The 13,492-nt window shown below is 38.0% G+C and overlaps 1 long non-coding RNA gene across 2 annotated transcripts in view; it reads right to left on the bottom strand.

The window, feature by feature from the left end:
- Window positions 1-13,492, bottom strand: part of LOC114896184 — a 73,851-nt gene that overhangs the window by 39,818 nt on the left and 20,541 nt on the right. For both annotated transcript variants that reach the window (XR_003793735.1, XR_003793734.1), the window contains exon 2: window positions 8,341-8,443. This is a non-coding gene — a long non-coding RNA (uncharacterized LOC114896184). The remainder of the gene's footprint in view (window positions 1-8,340; window positions 8,444-13,492) is intronic.

Genomic DNA, 13,492 nt, shown 5'->3' with positions numbered 1-13,492 from the left:
AGGATGGCTTGGTAAAAGAGGATGCTTTTTAAGCTAAATGGATATAATAGTGACAAAGTGAAGCAAACATTTCAAGCTGTATAGGGAGATATTTTGAAACAGAAAGATCTGACCATCGTTCCTTAAATCACATCTTGTAAGTGACTTTAGCCAGGCAAAATCACAACCTTGCTTTCCTAATCCCACCGTGCATTCTAATCTTCCCCTTTTAGCACCCTTGTCTGTCATATATGCTCGTGGTGACTACATTCTCTCCTGCATTTTTCTCTGTCTCATATGAATACATCTTATCTCTAAAGCAGATTACAAACTCCATGCCTTACCTTATCATACCAGGAATGTTTTCAGTAGACAATAAATTCTTACTGAATTGAATTGAACTGAAACAAATTGGGAGAAAAATGACTTTACATTGCAGAAGAGCTAAGTTAACAAAAGATTTGAATCAAATGCCTAATAAAGTTCTGAGAATGGATAACTGAGGCTTAGAGAGAGACTGAAAATAATACTGCACAAATTAGAAAACAAGATGTGGAACAACTATAATACAGACAAAAGCTGTCAGTTATCGACTGTGGTAGGGGGAATAATGGGCCCCTAAGGACATTTACCTCTTAATCTCTGGAACCTGTGAATATATTATCTTAAAGGCAAATTGTACTTTTCAGTTGTGATTCAGTTAAGGCTCTTTAGATGTAGAGATTTTCCTGGATTATCCAGGTGGGCCCAACATAATAACATGACTCCTTGAAATTGGAAGAGAGAGGCAGAAGAGTGGGTCAGAGAGACGATATGAAGAATAAGGAGAGGTTTGAAACAGGAGAAGGATTCAGTTTGCCATTGCAGGCTTTGAAGACCGGGAAGGGGACAGAAAGCCAAGGAATGTAGGTGGCCTTTAGAAGATGAAAATAGGCTTCCGCTGACAGCCAACAATAATGCCCTCAAGGCCATTATGCTAAGTGAAATAAGTCAGCCAGAGAAAAACAAATACCATATGATCTCTCTTATATGTGGAATGTAAAAAAACAAACAAACAAAAACAAGTTCATAGATACAGAGACCAGACTGGTGATTACAAGAGGTGAGGGGTAGAGGGATGAGAGAAATGGGTGAAGGGGGTCAAAAGGTTAAAAAAAAGTCCCATGCCATTTACCTCCATGCAATATTTGGGACATACTTATACCAGAAACTGGGGGGAGCCTGGGGTCCCTATGCATCCAGAGAGCAGCAAATATAATAGTGAGAGGTTGATAGAATGAGCTCAACAGTCAGACCAATGAGCTCGACTCTGGCCTTTGTGTGTCCTAAATCAAGTTACTGCATTTCTCTGAGCCTTCCTTTCCTCATAGGGCTAGTAAAATCTTCCCCTAGGGATGGTATGAAATTTTCAAAAATATTTTTTGATTGTCAATTTTCTACATGATTCTCCCATAACACTCCTTATCTTTGCTTCCATTAAAAAAAGAGAAAGAAGTAAAGAAAGAAAAAAAGGAAAACAAGAAAGAAAATGGGGGTCTAGGTCCCACAACCACAAGGAACTGAATTCTGCCAGCAACTCAAATGAGCAGGAAACAGATTCTCCTCTAGAACCTCCAGGAAGGAACAGAGTCTTCCAACACTTTGATTTTCATCTGGTGAAATCTGTACTGGACTTCCTACCTACAGAACTGTAAAATAACAAATCTGTGTTGTTTTAGGTACTAAGTTGATGGTAATTTGTTAAGGCAGCAATAGGAAACTAATATAGGGAAAGAGAAGGTTTATTTGCCAGCCCTAGTTAGTTGGACAGTCAGAGTTACTAAGACTGGTTCATGTGACTGAGGGTTTAGAGTTTGTTCACACATTAACTATGTAGTTTGGGGGCTAGGGGCTCAAATGCAGAGATCGCGAGACATTTCTGAGGCAAACAGTGGGAGAACCTAACCAAATAACTACCAGATTTGGTTCTTTCTTTTCCTTTTCTCCAACTCTTCTTCATTGCTCCTCTCTAAGTTTCCAACTTTTATTTAGTAATTTATTTAACAAATCTTGTAAGGCCTTAGGAATCCAAAGATATAATATACATCTTTCCCCAAGTAGCTCAAAACCTTGTCAGTACAACAGATGTATCAACAATTTACATTATATTCCTAAAGAGCAGACCAAATGTTTCACCTGCATTCTCATTTAACCCTCACAGTATCTTTCTACATAGGACACTAACTGTATTGCAGACTATAAGTAGACACTGTGTGTTTATGTGCGTGTGTGTGTGTAGAAAAACACTCAAAATGGGGCAGGAGGAGAAAAATTTAGAAAAAAAAAGAGTGCTCTGCTAAGCTTTAGCTAGTTTAGTTTGCACAGTGTAGACATGGCCATGAATAATATTTTACCCCCAAAAGATTCAAAATCAAAGTATCTCTTAAATGAAATTCAAAATGGATCAAAAAGAATTGTTATAAGCACTAAGCAATTATTAATCTAAATCCTAAATAAACTCCTGTTAGCCATTAATATTAAAAACAGCTACTGAATTTCTCCAATACTGTGAGAAAAAACCCAACAATTAGTTTACCAGAATTTCATGAAGAGATAGGAACTGCATTCATTTCACACCTACCCTACATCAAACACTGCATGAAGTACTTTACTGGCCTTATCTCATTTACCTCAATAGAGCCCCATCAGTCACTCACCTCCTTGGTAATTCCTTTGTTACCGAGGAATTTGAAGCTCAGAAGAAATAAATGTGCTGGCCCACTAGCAGAGAAGTATTCAAGGAAAAACAACAATAAAGCAACAAAATTGTTATCGGTGGGACAAACTGGACAGCAAAACAAATGTCAGATAAAGGTATGTAATAAACTATTAGTTTCCTATTGCTGCTATAACAAATTACCAGAAAATTAGTGGCTTAAAATAACACAAATGTATTGTCATACAGTTCTAGAGGTTAAGAAGTTCAAAATCTGTCCAACTGGGCTAAAGTCAAAGTGTTGGCAGGGCTGATTCCTTCTGGAAGTTCTAAGGGGAAATTTTGTCTCCCTGCCTTTTCTAGGTTCTTGAGGATGTCTGCATTCCTTGGCTCATGGTCCCTCCCTCCATCTTCAAGGCCAGCAGGACAGCCTCTCCCAATCTCTTTCTCTAACTGACTTTCCTACCTCTCTCTTAAAAGGACCCTTGTGATTACACTGGCCCACTCAGTAATCCAGGATGATCTCCCCATCTCAAGATTCTTAATCACATCTGCTTAGTCCATTTTGCCATGTATGGTGACACATTCACAGGATATGGCAGTTATCTTTGGGGAGCCATTACTCAGCCTACCACATAAGCATATGTAGATTAAAGTCAAGGAAGAGAATTTAGCTAGGAACAAGGAAGTACTGAAGTTTACAATTTTATCTCCTACTCCTCCCTTATGTGTGTTGAACAAACACTTTTGTCAAAAAAATTGGGTGAAATTTCTAAGCACATCTGAGATTCACTCTGAGAAGGAAAAATTCAGATGCAGGACAAAAAATCAAGCTGGGTCGAGGCTAATGGACTATGCAAAGTCCTTCTCCAGAGCTTGGGCAATCGCAGTACATTCAAGAGGCCTAGACACAATTCTCCCAACTATTGGCATTCCTATTGCTGCTCATTAACTGTTTTCAAGTTTCTCTTAGACCAACGTAGAAGATTTCGCTAGCAAATAATTACCTGAAATCTGTAAGCAGCTCCTGAGAGAAGAACACTAGAGCTAGCTGTCTTAGCATTATAAGGTAAAATAATCAAGAGAAGAACCAGTGATGGCTCATAAAAGCACTGAGTTCCCTGAATTCTCAAGGCCATGCCATTTAAAAGATCTAACATGTAGGTTATTACTATAAAATATAAGTGTGATAAAGAAACATCATCAGGGTCTGAGATAGAAGGGGTTCAGTTCAGGGCTCAGGCATGTGGCCTGAGAAAAACATCCCTCCCCATCTCACACTCTATTACCACAGGTACCTAACTTGTCTCTTTCCCTTCAGTTTTGCCCCACTAAATTCATATACCTCAATGCCAAGATTATCTTTCCAAAACACATATCTGATCACCTTGCTTTCCATCTTAACCTCAGGTAATTCTGTCTATAGAATGAAGTGTAAACTCTTTGATTTAACAGATAAGGTCCTGAAACTGAGGCTACCTATATTTATAATTTTATCTCCTAATCCTCCCTTACGTGTGTTGAACAAACATTTTTGTCAAAATGGATGTCTCAGTATTGAAGATACCTTTCTTATTTTTATCTCTGTCTTTGCATATGCTATTCCTTTAACCTGAAAAAAAAAAAAGACATTTATTCAATGACTAGCCAATTCAAATGTCAATCATTCAGCAAAGCCTCCCTGAAACTAGCTCAGCAAAGTTTTAAATTCTTCCTATGTTGTGCTCCCATTGCTAACATAGAGGCATAGAGAAAATGTTCCTAGTGCATGGCAAACTTGAACCCAAGCTACACCAATATCACTTTCCAAATAATTCCCATCTGGTCATGGCACAGCAAGGGACCCCAGGGATCGTGTTTTCAGCATGTGCTGTCCATCAGATCAACTACAAAGGTTTGTAAAAGATTGGGGAAAAAAAAAAGGGTCCTTAGACTCACTCCAGGTATACTGAACCAGAATCTATGCCAGTGGTGCTGAGAGGGCTTGCAGGTGTTTAATAAGCTTCACAGGTGATTCTGATGCAGAAAAGGGAATAAAGGTCCTCAACCAGGCTGATGCCACAACAGATATAGGACTGTCAATGCTAGTGACTGGGAGTGTGAGATTGGACCCATTGGAGAGGGTCTAAGCCAGAGCTAAGCAGTTAGCCAGGGCCACAGGTATGCGGGCTAAGACTCAGGGCAGCAGAGGGTTGAAGTCAGGAAACCAAGGTGGAAGCTCTTCTATCTGAATCAAAGAAACATCAGAAATGGAGGAAGAGCAGGACTCAGTAAGTAATCCAGTACACCTGGCCTGTCTTAGACACACTGGGTACCTAACTTTGGGAAATGAGAGTAATTCTAGAAGTCACCAACTGGAAGCTTCTCCAAACAGCAACACTGCATCATCTGGAAACATTAGAAAAGTATCTTGGGTCCCATCCCAGACCTACTGAGTGAGAATCTGCATTTTCTCCTTATCCCCAGGTGATATAAAAGCCACATCAAAATTTACAAAGCACCCAAGCCTGGTTCCAGATGATGCCAATGCTGCTAGTCTGTAGACCACACTATGAGAAGCAAGCCCTGACCTACAACTGAGCATGCAGAAGAAATTCAAGTGTTACCACTGTTAGCAGTTTGAGGGCAGAAATCTCAATTACCTTGTCTCAGCAATTAGCACAGGGTCTTAGGAACTGATAATACAGTCTATTGGTTGAGACCTCAGGACTTGGAGCTGGTTCAATTCCAACTCTACCACTCACAAGCTGTGTGGTATTGTCAAGTTACTTAACTTCATTATGCTTCAGTCTCTCATCTGCAATACAGACATAACTGCCTCATAAGAGTGAGGGAGAGAGAGCATGTTATTTTTGATAGCACTGTAAGTGCTCAATAGATGATGAAAAAAATTAATAAGATAATGAATTATTGATTAATCAGTTGATATACTGATTTTTGGTGAGTAAAATAGATCCAAAATTCTGGTGGTATAAATGATCTCAATCTGACTCATATAAACTAAGAAGAAGAAAGACTGAAATCTTAGTGACTGACAGACATTCCAGGCATAAGATTTCTGAGAGTATTAATATGTAAGTTCTCCTAAGTGATGGATGAAAGAACTGTCTAAAGCAAGAGAATCACTAACCTTTTTGGAGTAGTGACATCAAAATGATGTTTATGAGATCTCAAAGCTCTCTTAATTCTCCCCCAAATACCTAAGATGGAAATTTTTCATGGCTTATTTTCACTAAATTAAATTTAAATTGATTTACTTGACAATATTTTGACATTTTTGCATTATAGAGTATTGCATCTGCCATAATAAACAATACACATTCAAAGAAACACATTTAGTTTTAGGCTAATCCTTAAAATAACTTCCTTATTTTTGTCTAGTGCTTTTAAATTTTCAAAAAACTTTCACTCCTTCTACCTCATTTATCCCCATAACAACTCTACAGTTGTTTTTTCTAAAGCCTAGAAAAGTTTGTTATTCCTGTCTGACAGTTGAGGAAATCGAAAATGATTTTAAAGTGCTCAAAGTCACATAGCTGGTTTGTGGCAGAAATAGAACTAGAACCAAGTTTTCTAACTCCCAGCCATTTCTTTAAGCTACCTACCGGTACCACTACCACCATCTGGTTGCCACATATTATTCTGTATACAAACCCAGGACAATGCCAGGTCACCAGCTCAACTGCCCAATATCCTAATTCCTCTCCCAAACAAGTGTCCTTTCCCCAAAAAGGATGTTCTAAATACCACAAAAGCAACAGTTTCCTAAACATACAGGAAAACCTTTTTTATTTTGTTAAAGTAACTTTTCAGTTCTAGAAGTTAGAAGTCAAATTTGGAGGTGCGACTTTAAAATTTTTTAAATTATAGTGAAATATAATTTTTTTTAATTTGACTAGTTCATTCATTCACTAAACACTACATCTGCCTACAAATTTCTCAGCTCAACTGTCTTTAAAAAAACGTTCTAAGCTATAAAAGGAAGTTTTTAAAAAGTGTTACTGTGCATTCCAATTTTGGATACCAATATTTATTGAGTCCTAACACTTGGGTTTTAGAAATGAGCACAAATCTTAGACCGACAAATGATAAAGCAATGGGATCTTATTAATAAAGATTAATATTTAAGTCTTCAAACATACCCCAAGCAGCACAGCATGTTCTTAAAAAAAAAAAAAAAATTACTGCAGTTAAAGATTTCAATTTAGTCATTAAACTTCAGAACTGATACTGTGAAATGTTTTCCCAAAGTTAGTACACATTTTTAAAACATTTTTAAGGGTTCTGGATAGTCTATAACGTTATATAATTTATGACAACAATTATGACAGTATCACTAAAGAAAAACTGACAACTCTAAGCTGACAAGTGTAAGAAATTCCAGAGTTGCACTGACAATTCAGATCTACTTCCTTTCATGCCCAGATTCACTTAATATCTCATTTGGTTTTCAAACCTCCCCTCAGAAGCAATTGGAACAAAACCATGAGCAAGCTCAATCTCCATTTGGGCATGTAACCCTTTTACAAACACAATTACAGCCAAAAACTATTGTAACCTGATTTGCATTTGCACTAAGTTACAAAGCACATTGAAAATGCCTGCTATGCATGCTACAGACTTATTAGGAGGATAGATTGCAGGGCTTCTGTGAACACTAATTAAAAAGGTTTTATCTTTCCCCTCTGATCCACTGAAATTGTTCAAATGCCTTGCCTGCTACAACTTTGTTCAAAAACAGTTTTCAAACATGTGATCAGAGCTAGGCAACTATTTCAGGTGGCTTGATTCTGTTTCCACCGTGGACAAGGCCAGAAAGACAAAGTTTCAGTCTAAACTTTGAGCTTCCTTTCCTTTGTTATTTTGTGTTGCAACCTTAGCATTATCCAACTGTGGACTTTTATCTGTGAATATCTAAATCCTGTCTTGTGGAAAACTAATTACTGAACCACTGAGAGCTTCATAATGTCCTGCATTTAAGTCCTGAGCATCATACATAATGCATAGGCAGCAGTCTCTGCACTCTGATTACAGAACACTGTCATTAAGTGAGCAAATTAAAGATGTGAATAATTCACTGGCTGAGCTTATTGTCAGTGCTGCATTGTGAAATTAGAATTTCTAATAAGTACTGCAATTTTTTTAACCCAATTAACACAGAGAACATCTTGAGACTGATTAGTACAATAAAAATTATTACCTTATTCTTTTGCTTCACAACAGCCAAATTAAATACTGTACTTAATTATGCAGCATTCATTCCTTCTCTGTTAAAAAAAAACCCTATCATTTTAATAAGAGTTCTAATATTTGTATGCGAGCTAAAAATACAGCACATGCATCTGTAGCTCACTGTCTTTTTGCAAAGTTTTTTTTTAAGAGTCTGAACATCAGTATTATCACCAGTGGTGGATTATGATGACACCAGTCTATTCTTAAACCAAATATTTTTTCTAAAAAAACAAATAGCACACACAGAATTGACAAAGTAACTAACCTCCCCAAATTGAGTTGAATATATTATACCTCTGCTTTTTTTTGGATCTTTAGATGCAGATTAACACAGATTTGCCCCTACTGTACTATATATGATTGAGGCTGAAACATATATTTAAGAAAATTAACTGATTAGGAAAAAATCAAGTATCTGTAAGAGTGGGTCTTACCTCAGATGCTCATATAGCACACAGTGATCTGTCTCACTCCTGCCAGGCAAGTGGGAAAGTCCAGTTTATGCTCGGCATGATGATCCTACGCAGAGAGTGTCTGCTGCCATGTTAAATAAAGAAAATGATCATTTAAACGGGGGCTTTTGTCTCCCAATATTTCCTCCTGCTGCCCCTTTCGCATCAAAGCCCAGAGAGGCAGGCACATCTGGCAGCAGTCCCTGCCCCTGACCGCAGCTGCCTCTGGAGAGCTCCCCCCTTCCTTTCAGCTCCTCTGCATCCCCTTCCTGGGCAACTTCAGCCCCCTAAAATGGGGGAAAGAAACGATGACATTGCAGGCAGAATATGAGATTGTTTGTTCAGCTTCTGAGCCACCTCCTTCCTGTCTAGATATTTTACAGAAAGGGAATGAGAAGAGGGAAACAGCGAAGGTGCTCTGAAAATCAGTCAGACACAATGCAATAGGGAGATGGAGAGGAGGGAAAGGAGAAAGAGAGAGCGAGAGTGTGTGTGAAGGGGGGGTAGCTGTCAGTGCAGATAAATCTGCATATGGAAATTAGGGTTATCCTGGGTGCAGTTTTATTTAACTATGATCTACTGTTTTTTTAATTAGACCAGAATTTTAGCAAAGGAAAGGAAGAAGGAAAGTGAGTCTTGAAACCAGAGACAGAAACTTCTAATTCAGTAGACTTAAAATTTCATAGCAACTGCAAATAGCAAATCTAGAAGTTGTAGGAAAAAGAAAAGGAACAACAACAACCAAAAGGACATTTTTTTCCCCTATTTTGTTTAATAAACTAGAAAACCTCCCCACCTCCAAAAAAATAAATAAAGAAATAAATAAATAAGGAAATTGGGATAAGACTGTAAAGCATTTGAAAGGAAGGAAAAAACACCTTTCATGGTCTGTGTAAAAATTTTCCTTAAATGATAGAAGAATCACATGGGACAAAGGAATTGTCAAAAGTAGAAATTGGCATTACATGTGGAAACCAGTAGCAACACATTCTGCATTTTAATATCAGAGGTATAGCATGTTTTTTGCCTTCCTTAGAAAACACCTTTTGCAGCTCTAACCTATGGCAAAGTGCCACAGGCTATAATCAGTCTGAGGTTGTCACTGACACAAGCCAACTACTCCTTTTGAGGCACTGGGAGTAAAACAGTAAGGAGGCAGAGTTACCACTACGGGAGGTTGGCTGGTATGCTTGGCACTGAGCCCTCCACCAGAGGTGCTGGTTGGATAGCAGTTTGACCAGAAGGAAGCATGAGTTAATTCTGTAATCTGTGAGTGGGGAATTTCATGGAACGGATTACCATTTACTAGTTCACCTACAATGTGGCAAATATTGTAAATGAACACTCCATGGTTTCTGCTCTCAAGAAGCCAGAATTCGATGGAAAAAAAATAAATTAAAAATGAGATGGTAGTGCACTTTTATAAACCAAGGAGTGCTTCAGATAGTCTAGATTTGAGCAGTGTGAGTTGTCAGTACCCTCAAAGCTCTCCACACAGATGGCTGACTGGATCCTTCAAGACCAGCTCAGGCACTGTAAATAAAATTACTTTGTTCCTTTGAACTTTTGTTTCTTCAACTGTAAAATACCTGCTTTTTAAGTTTGGGATATGAGATAACAACAACAACAAAAAAATCACCTTTTGTCTGGCTCATGATAATGGCTCAAAATATCAAATCAATTGTCAGTTCAGATGTCACCTCCTCTGTGAATCCTTCCCCAATATCTACAAACAGGCTCAGAGGCTTCTTCTGCAGTTCTCCCACTGTTCTCCATTATATTATATCCTTGTCATTTTCAGCAGGTCTGTCTCTTTACCAGTGGGTCTCAACCAGGGGCCATTTTGTCCCCTTAGGGGATATTTGACAATGTCTGGAGACGTTATTGATTTTCACAACTGGAGAAGAAGGGTTGCCCTGGGCATCTAATAGGCAGAGGCCAGGGATGCTGTTAAACAATCTACAATACACAGAACAGGTCCCAACAACAAAGAATTATCAGGCCCAAAATGTTAACAATGTAGCAATGAACACAACTAGCACCCAGATATTGGTTTCTAATAAAAGGAACCAGGGGTCCTTGGACAAAAGGCTGATTTTAGATGTGGGGCAAGAAAAATACATGATCTAGAGCATCTTCTAGTGCTAGAAAGTAAGAAGTGCTCAAAAAACAACGAAAGTTATAAAACAAAACGCTGATGGCGTATGTCAAAGGGACACAGGAACCATCTGAAAGATCTCCCAAGGGCAAAAGTTGGAACTATTTGAGCAACAAATACACAAAATAGTATTGGATTATAACCTAAGCTATAATATAAATATCCATGAGTCCATAGTGATATAAATAAGTTATTGAAAACTAATTAAGTGAAAGAGAAGAGAAATCTTCCTTTCAGAAGAATTCCAAATAATTTATGTAAATAATTCTTCCTCAAGGAGATGGAACATAACTCCCCACTCCTTAGGTGCGGGTTTCTCATAATAACTTCCATAGTCGTGGGCGGGGAGGCGGGACTGAGAGTAATTTTATAGAGGAGAAATCTGACCTAACACTACTTCAGCCAGGTGGTCAAGGTTAACATCAACAATGGTAAGTCACGTTGTTCATGTATGTGCCCTAACCCTAGTCTAGTTATGAAAAAAAATCAGACAAATTCCCATAGAGGGACATTCTACAAAACACCTGACCAAGACTCCTCAAAAACAGAAAAAGTCTGAGAAATTGTCACAGCCAAGAGGAGCCTAAAAAGATATGAACACTAAATGTATGGTGGTATCCTGGATGGGATCCTTGAACAGAAAAAGGATTTTAGGTTAAAACTAAAGAAGTCTGAATAGAGTATGGACTTTAGTTAATAGTAATGTATCAATTGATGGGTTTATTAATTTTAACAAAGGTACCACCTTAATGTAAAATGTTAATAATAGTGGAAACTGGGTGCAAGTATACAGAAACTCTGCACTATCTTTGCAAAGTTTCTGTAAATCTAAAACTGTTCTAAAAAAATGTATTTAATTTTTAAAAAGTCAATAGTGCCAAAGTGAAGAAACTGCCCTGTACTATACTATAAGCTTCTGAAAGAAAGGGGCTTTGTGGGTTTGCTGAGTATGTTTATAGGCTCATGGTGGTAGCTCATCCTCAAAGATGACCCCCAGTAAACCATGTCTCTCAGAATTCATATTCATGTGTGTTCCCCTCCACCTGAATCTGGGCTGGCCCTATGACAGAGTGCAGCAGAAGTAACACTGTGAGACCTCTGAGGCAAGGTTCTAAGAAGCCTTGTAGTTTCCACCTGAGTCTCTTGCAACACTTGTTTTGAGAAAGGCAACCATTGGGTAAGAAGTCTGAATACACTGAGATCTCCATACTAGTAAAAAGCCCAAGCCACCCAATGGGGAAGCCTAAGGAGAGAGAGACAGAATTAATGATTATGTGTGTGTGAGAGACAGAGACAGAGAAACAGAGATGTCCAGCCAGCCCACTGCTGTTCCATCCACTCTAGTAGAGGCACCAATACATGTGAGTGAAGAAACCACGTTTGACATCCTGCACATTCAAGCCTATAGATGACTGTAGTCCCGGCCTCTATTTGCCTGAAATAGTATTACAGAAACCAAACAATAACTACTCAGATGAGCCCAATTTACCCACGGAACTATATAGTAAATCACAATAAATCATTGGTTTAAGACACTAGATTTAGGGGTGGCTTGCTGTGGAGCAGTAGATCAGTCAGTGCCTTTTACTTAGTAGCCATTCCAGAAAAATGAAAGAGGAGCTTCAATACTGTGGAAAGAAAATAATGGTGGGATTTCTTTTAACATTTTAAAACTTTTCTGTTAAAAAAAAAAAAAAAAAAACCTACCCGCTGGTAAATTCAATAAGATAATGGGTTTTGCAATTAGGTTTAAAAAGGTAAAAACAAAACAAAACAAAAAAGAAACGTGGTTAATATATAATACAGTCAGGCCAAACTGGGGTGGAGAGAGAGAAGAGTAAATGGGGAAAGAAAGAGATTCATTATGGGATGGAGGGTGGATATATATTTTAAAATATGTATTTTCTACTTTAATATGTTAACAATGACTTTAAGATTTATTGAGTGCCAGGTACCTTTACATGTAGTATTAGCTTCCCAGAATTATATGAGGTGAATACTACTTTAACCTCAGTTTTACAGATAAGGAAATAGTGTCTCAGAGTAGCTAAGTTACTTGCCTAAGATCTCCCAACCAGTATATGTGACCAGGATTTGTACCTTGCAAGTCTGACTCCAGAGTCCATTCTCTTAGCACAGTCTAATAGAGAAATAAGCATAAATAAAATAATCATACAAACAAATATGTGGAAATACAAACTATTATAAGTTTCATAAAGCTAACTGCAAGATACTATGATCATAAAACAGATACCTGACCCAGTATGGGAGTTTGGGGAGGCTGTAAAAAGTTTGAGGTTGAGGGTGTCACTTGGGTTAGTAAGGTCAGGTGCTGGGTAGATAAACTGGCCCATGAACCAGAAAAAGGCAGAGGTGAAAACAGGTGTATGATTGGCTGTTGGTGAAGTGTCTCTCTTAGAAGTAACACTGTCCTTATAGCCTAAAAGCCAGAGAATGTGGGGAAGTCCTGGTGAAGAGAGAGCTGGAAGCGATCATCTACCTCTGTGTATGAATCAACAGAAGTCTTAGGCTCACCCCTAAGTTGTGCGTATGTGAAGCATAACCAGAGGAGCAAAGCAAAGGTTATGAGAACTGAACTGTGTATAAACTACTGCCCAAGCCTCAAACTAACCCCTGAGTGGTATATGGAAGGCATAACAAATGCTTTGAAAACTGAAAAGACATTCATCCACAGAAACTGAAACAAAACTTACAGCTTGAACCTAACTGGACTATTGCTTCCGAAAACAAACAAATAAACAAAACCCTCAAACAAACAAAGAGACAAGCAAATAAATTATTTGGAGGATTTTACTAGGTTCCCAAAGTCTCACATAAACAAAACTGCAGAAGATATAATATAAAATTATTGGACATGTAAAGAACCTGGCAAAAATCTGACCAAATTTCAAGGGAAAATACAGTTAAGAGATGCCAATCCTGGAATGACAGATATTTAAATTATTTAAATTTTCA

Source organism: Monodon monoceros, unplaced genomic scaffold, assembly GCF_005190385.1.
Source record: "Monodon monoceros isolate NGI ecotype Baffin Bay Population unplaced genomic scaffold, NGI_Narwhal_1 Super_Scaffold_15, whole genome shotgun sequence".
NCBI lineage: Eukaryota > Metazoa > Chordata > Mammalia > Artiodactyla > Monodontidae > Monodon > Monodon monoceros.
This window is presented reverse-complemented; position numbering and strand designations above follow the sequence as displayed.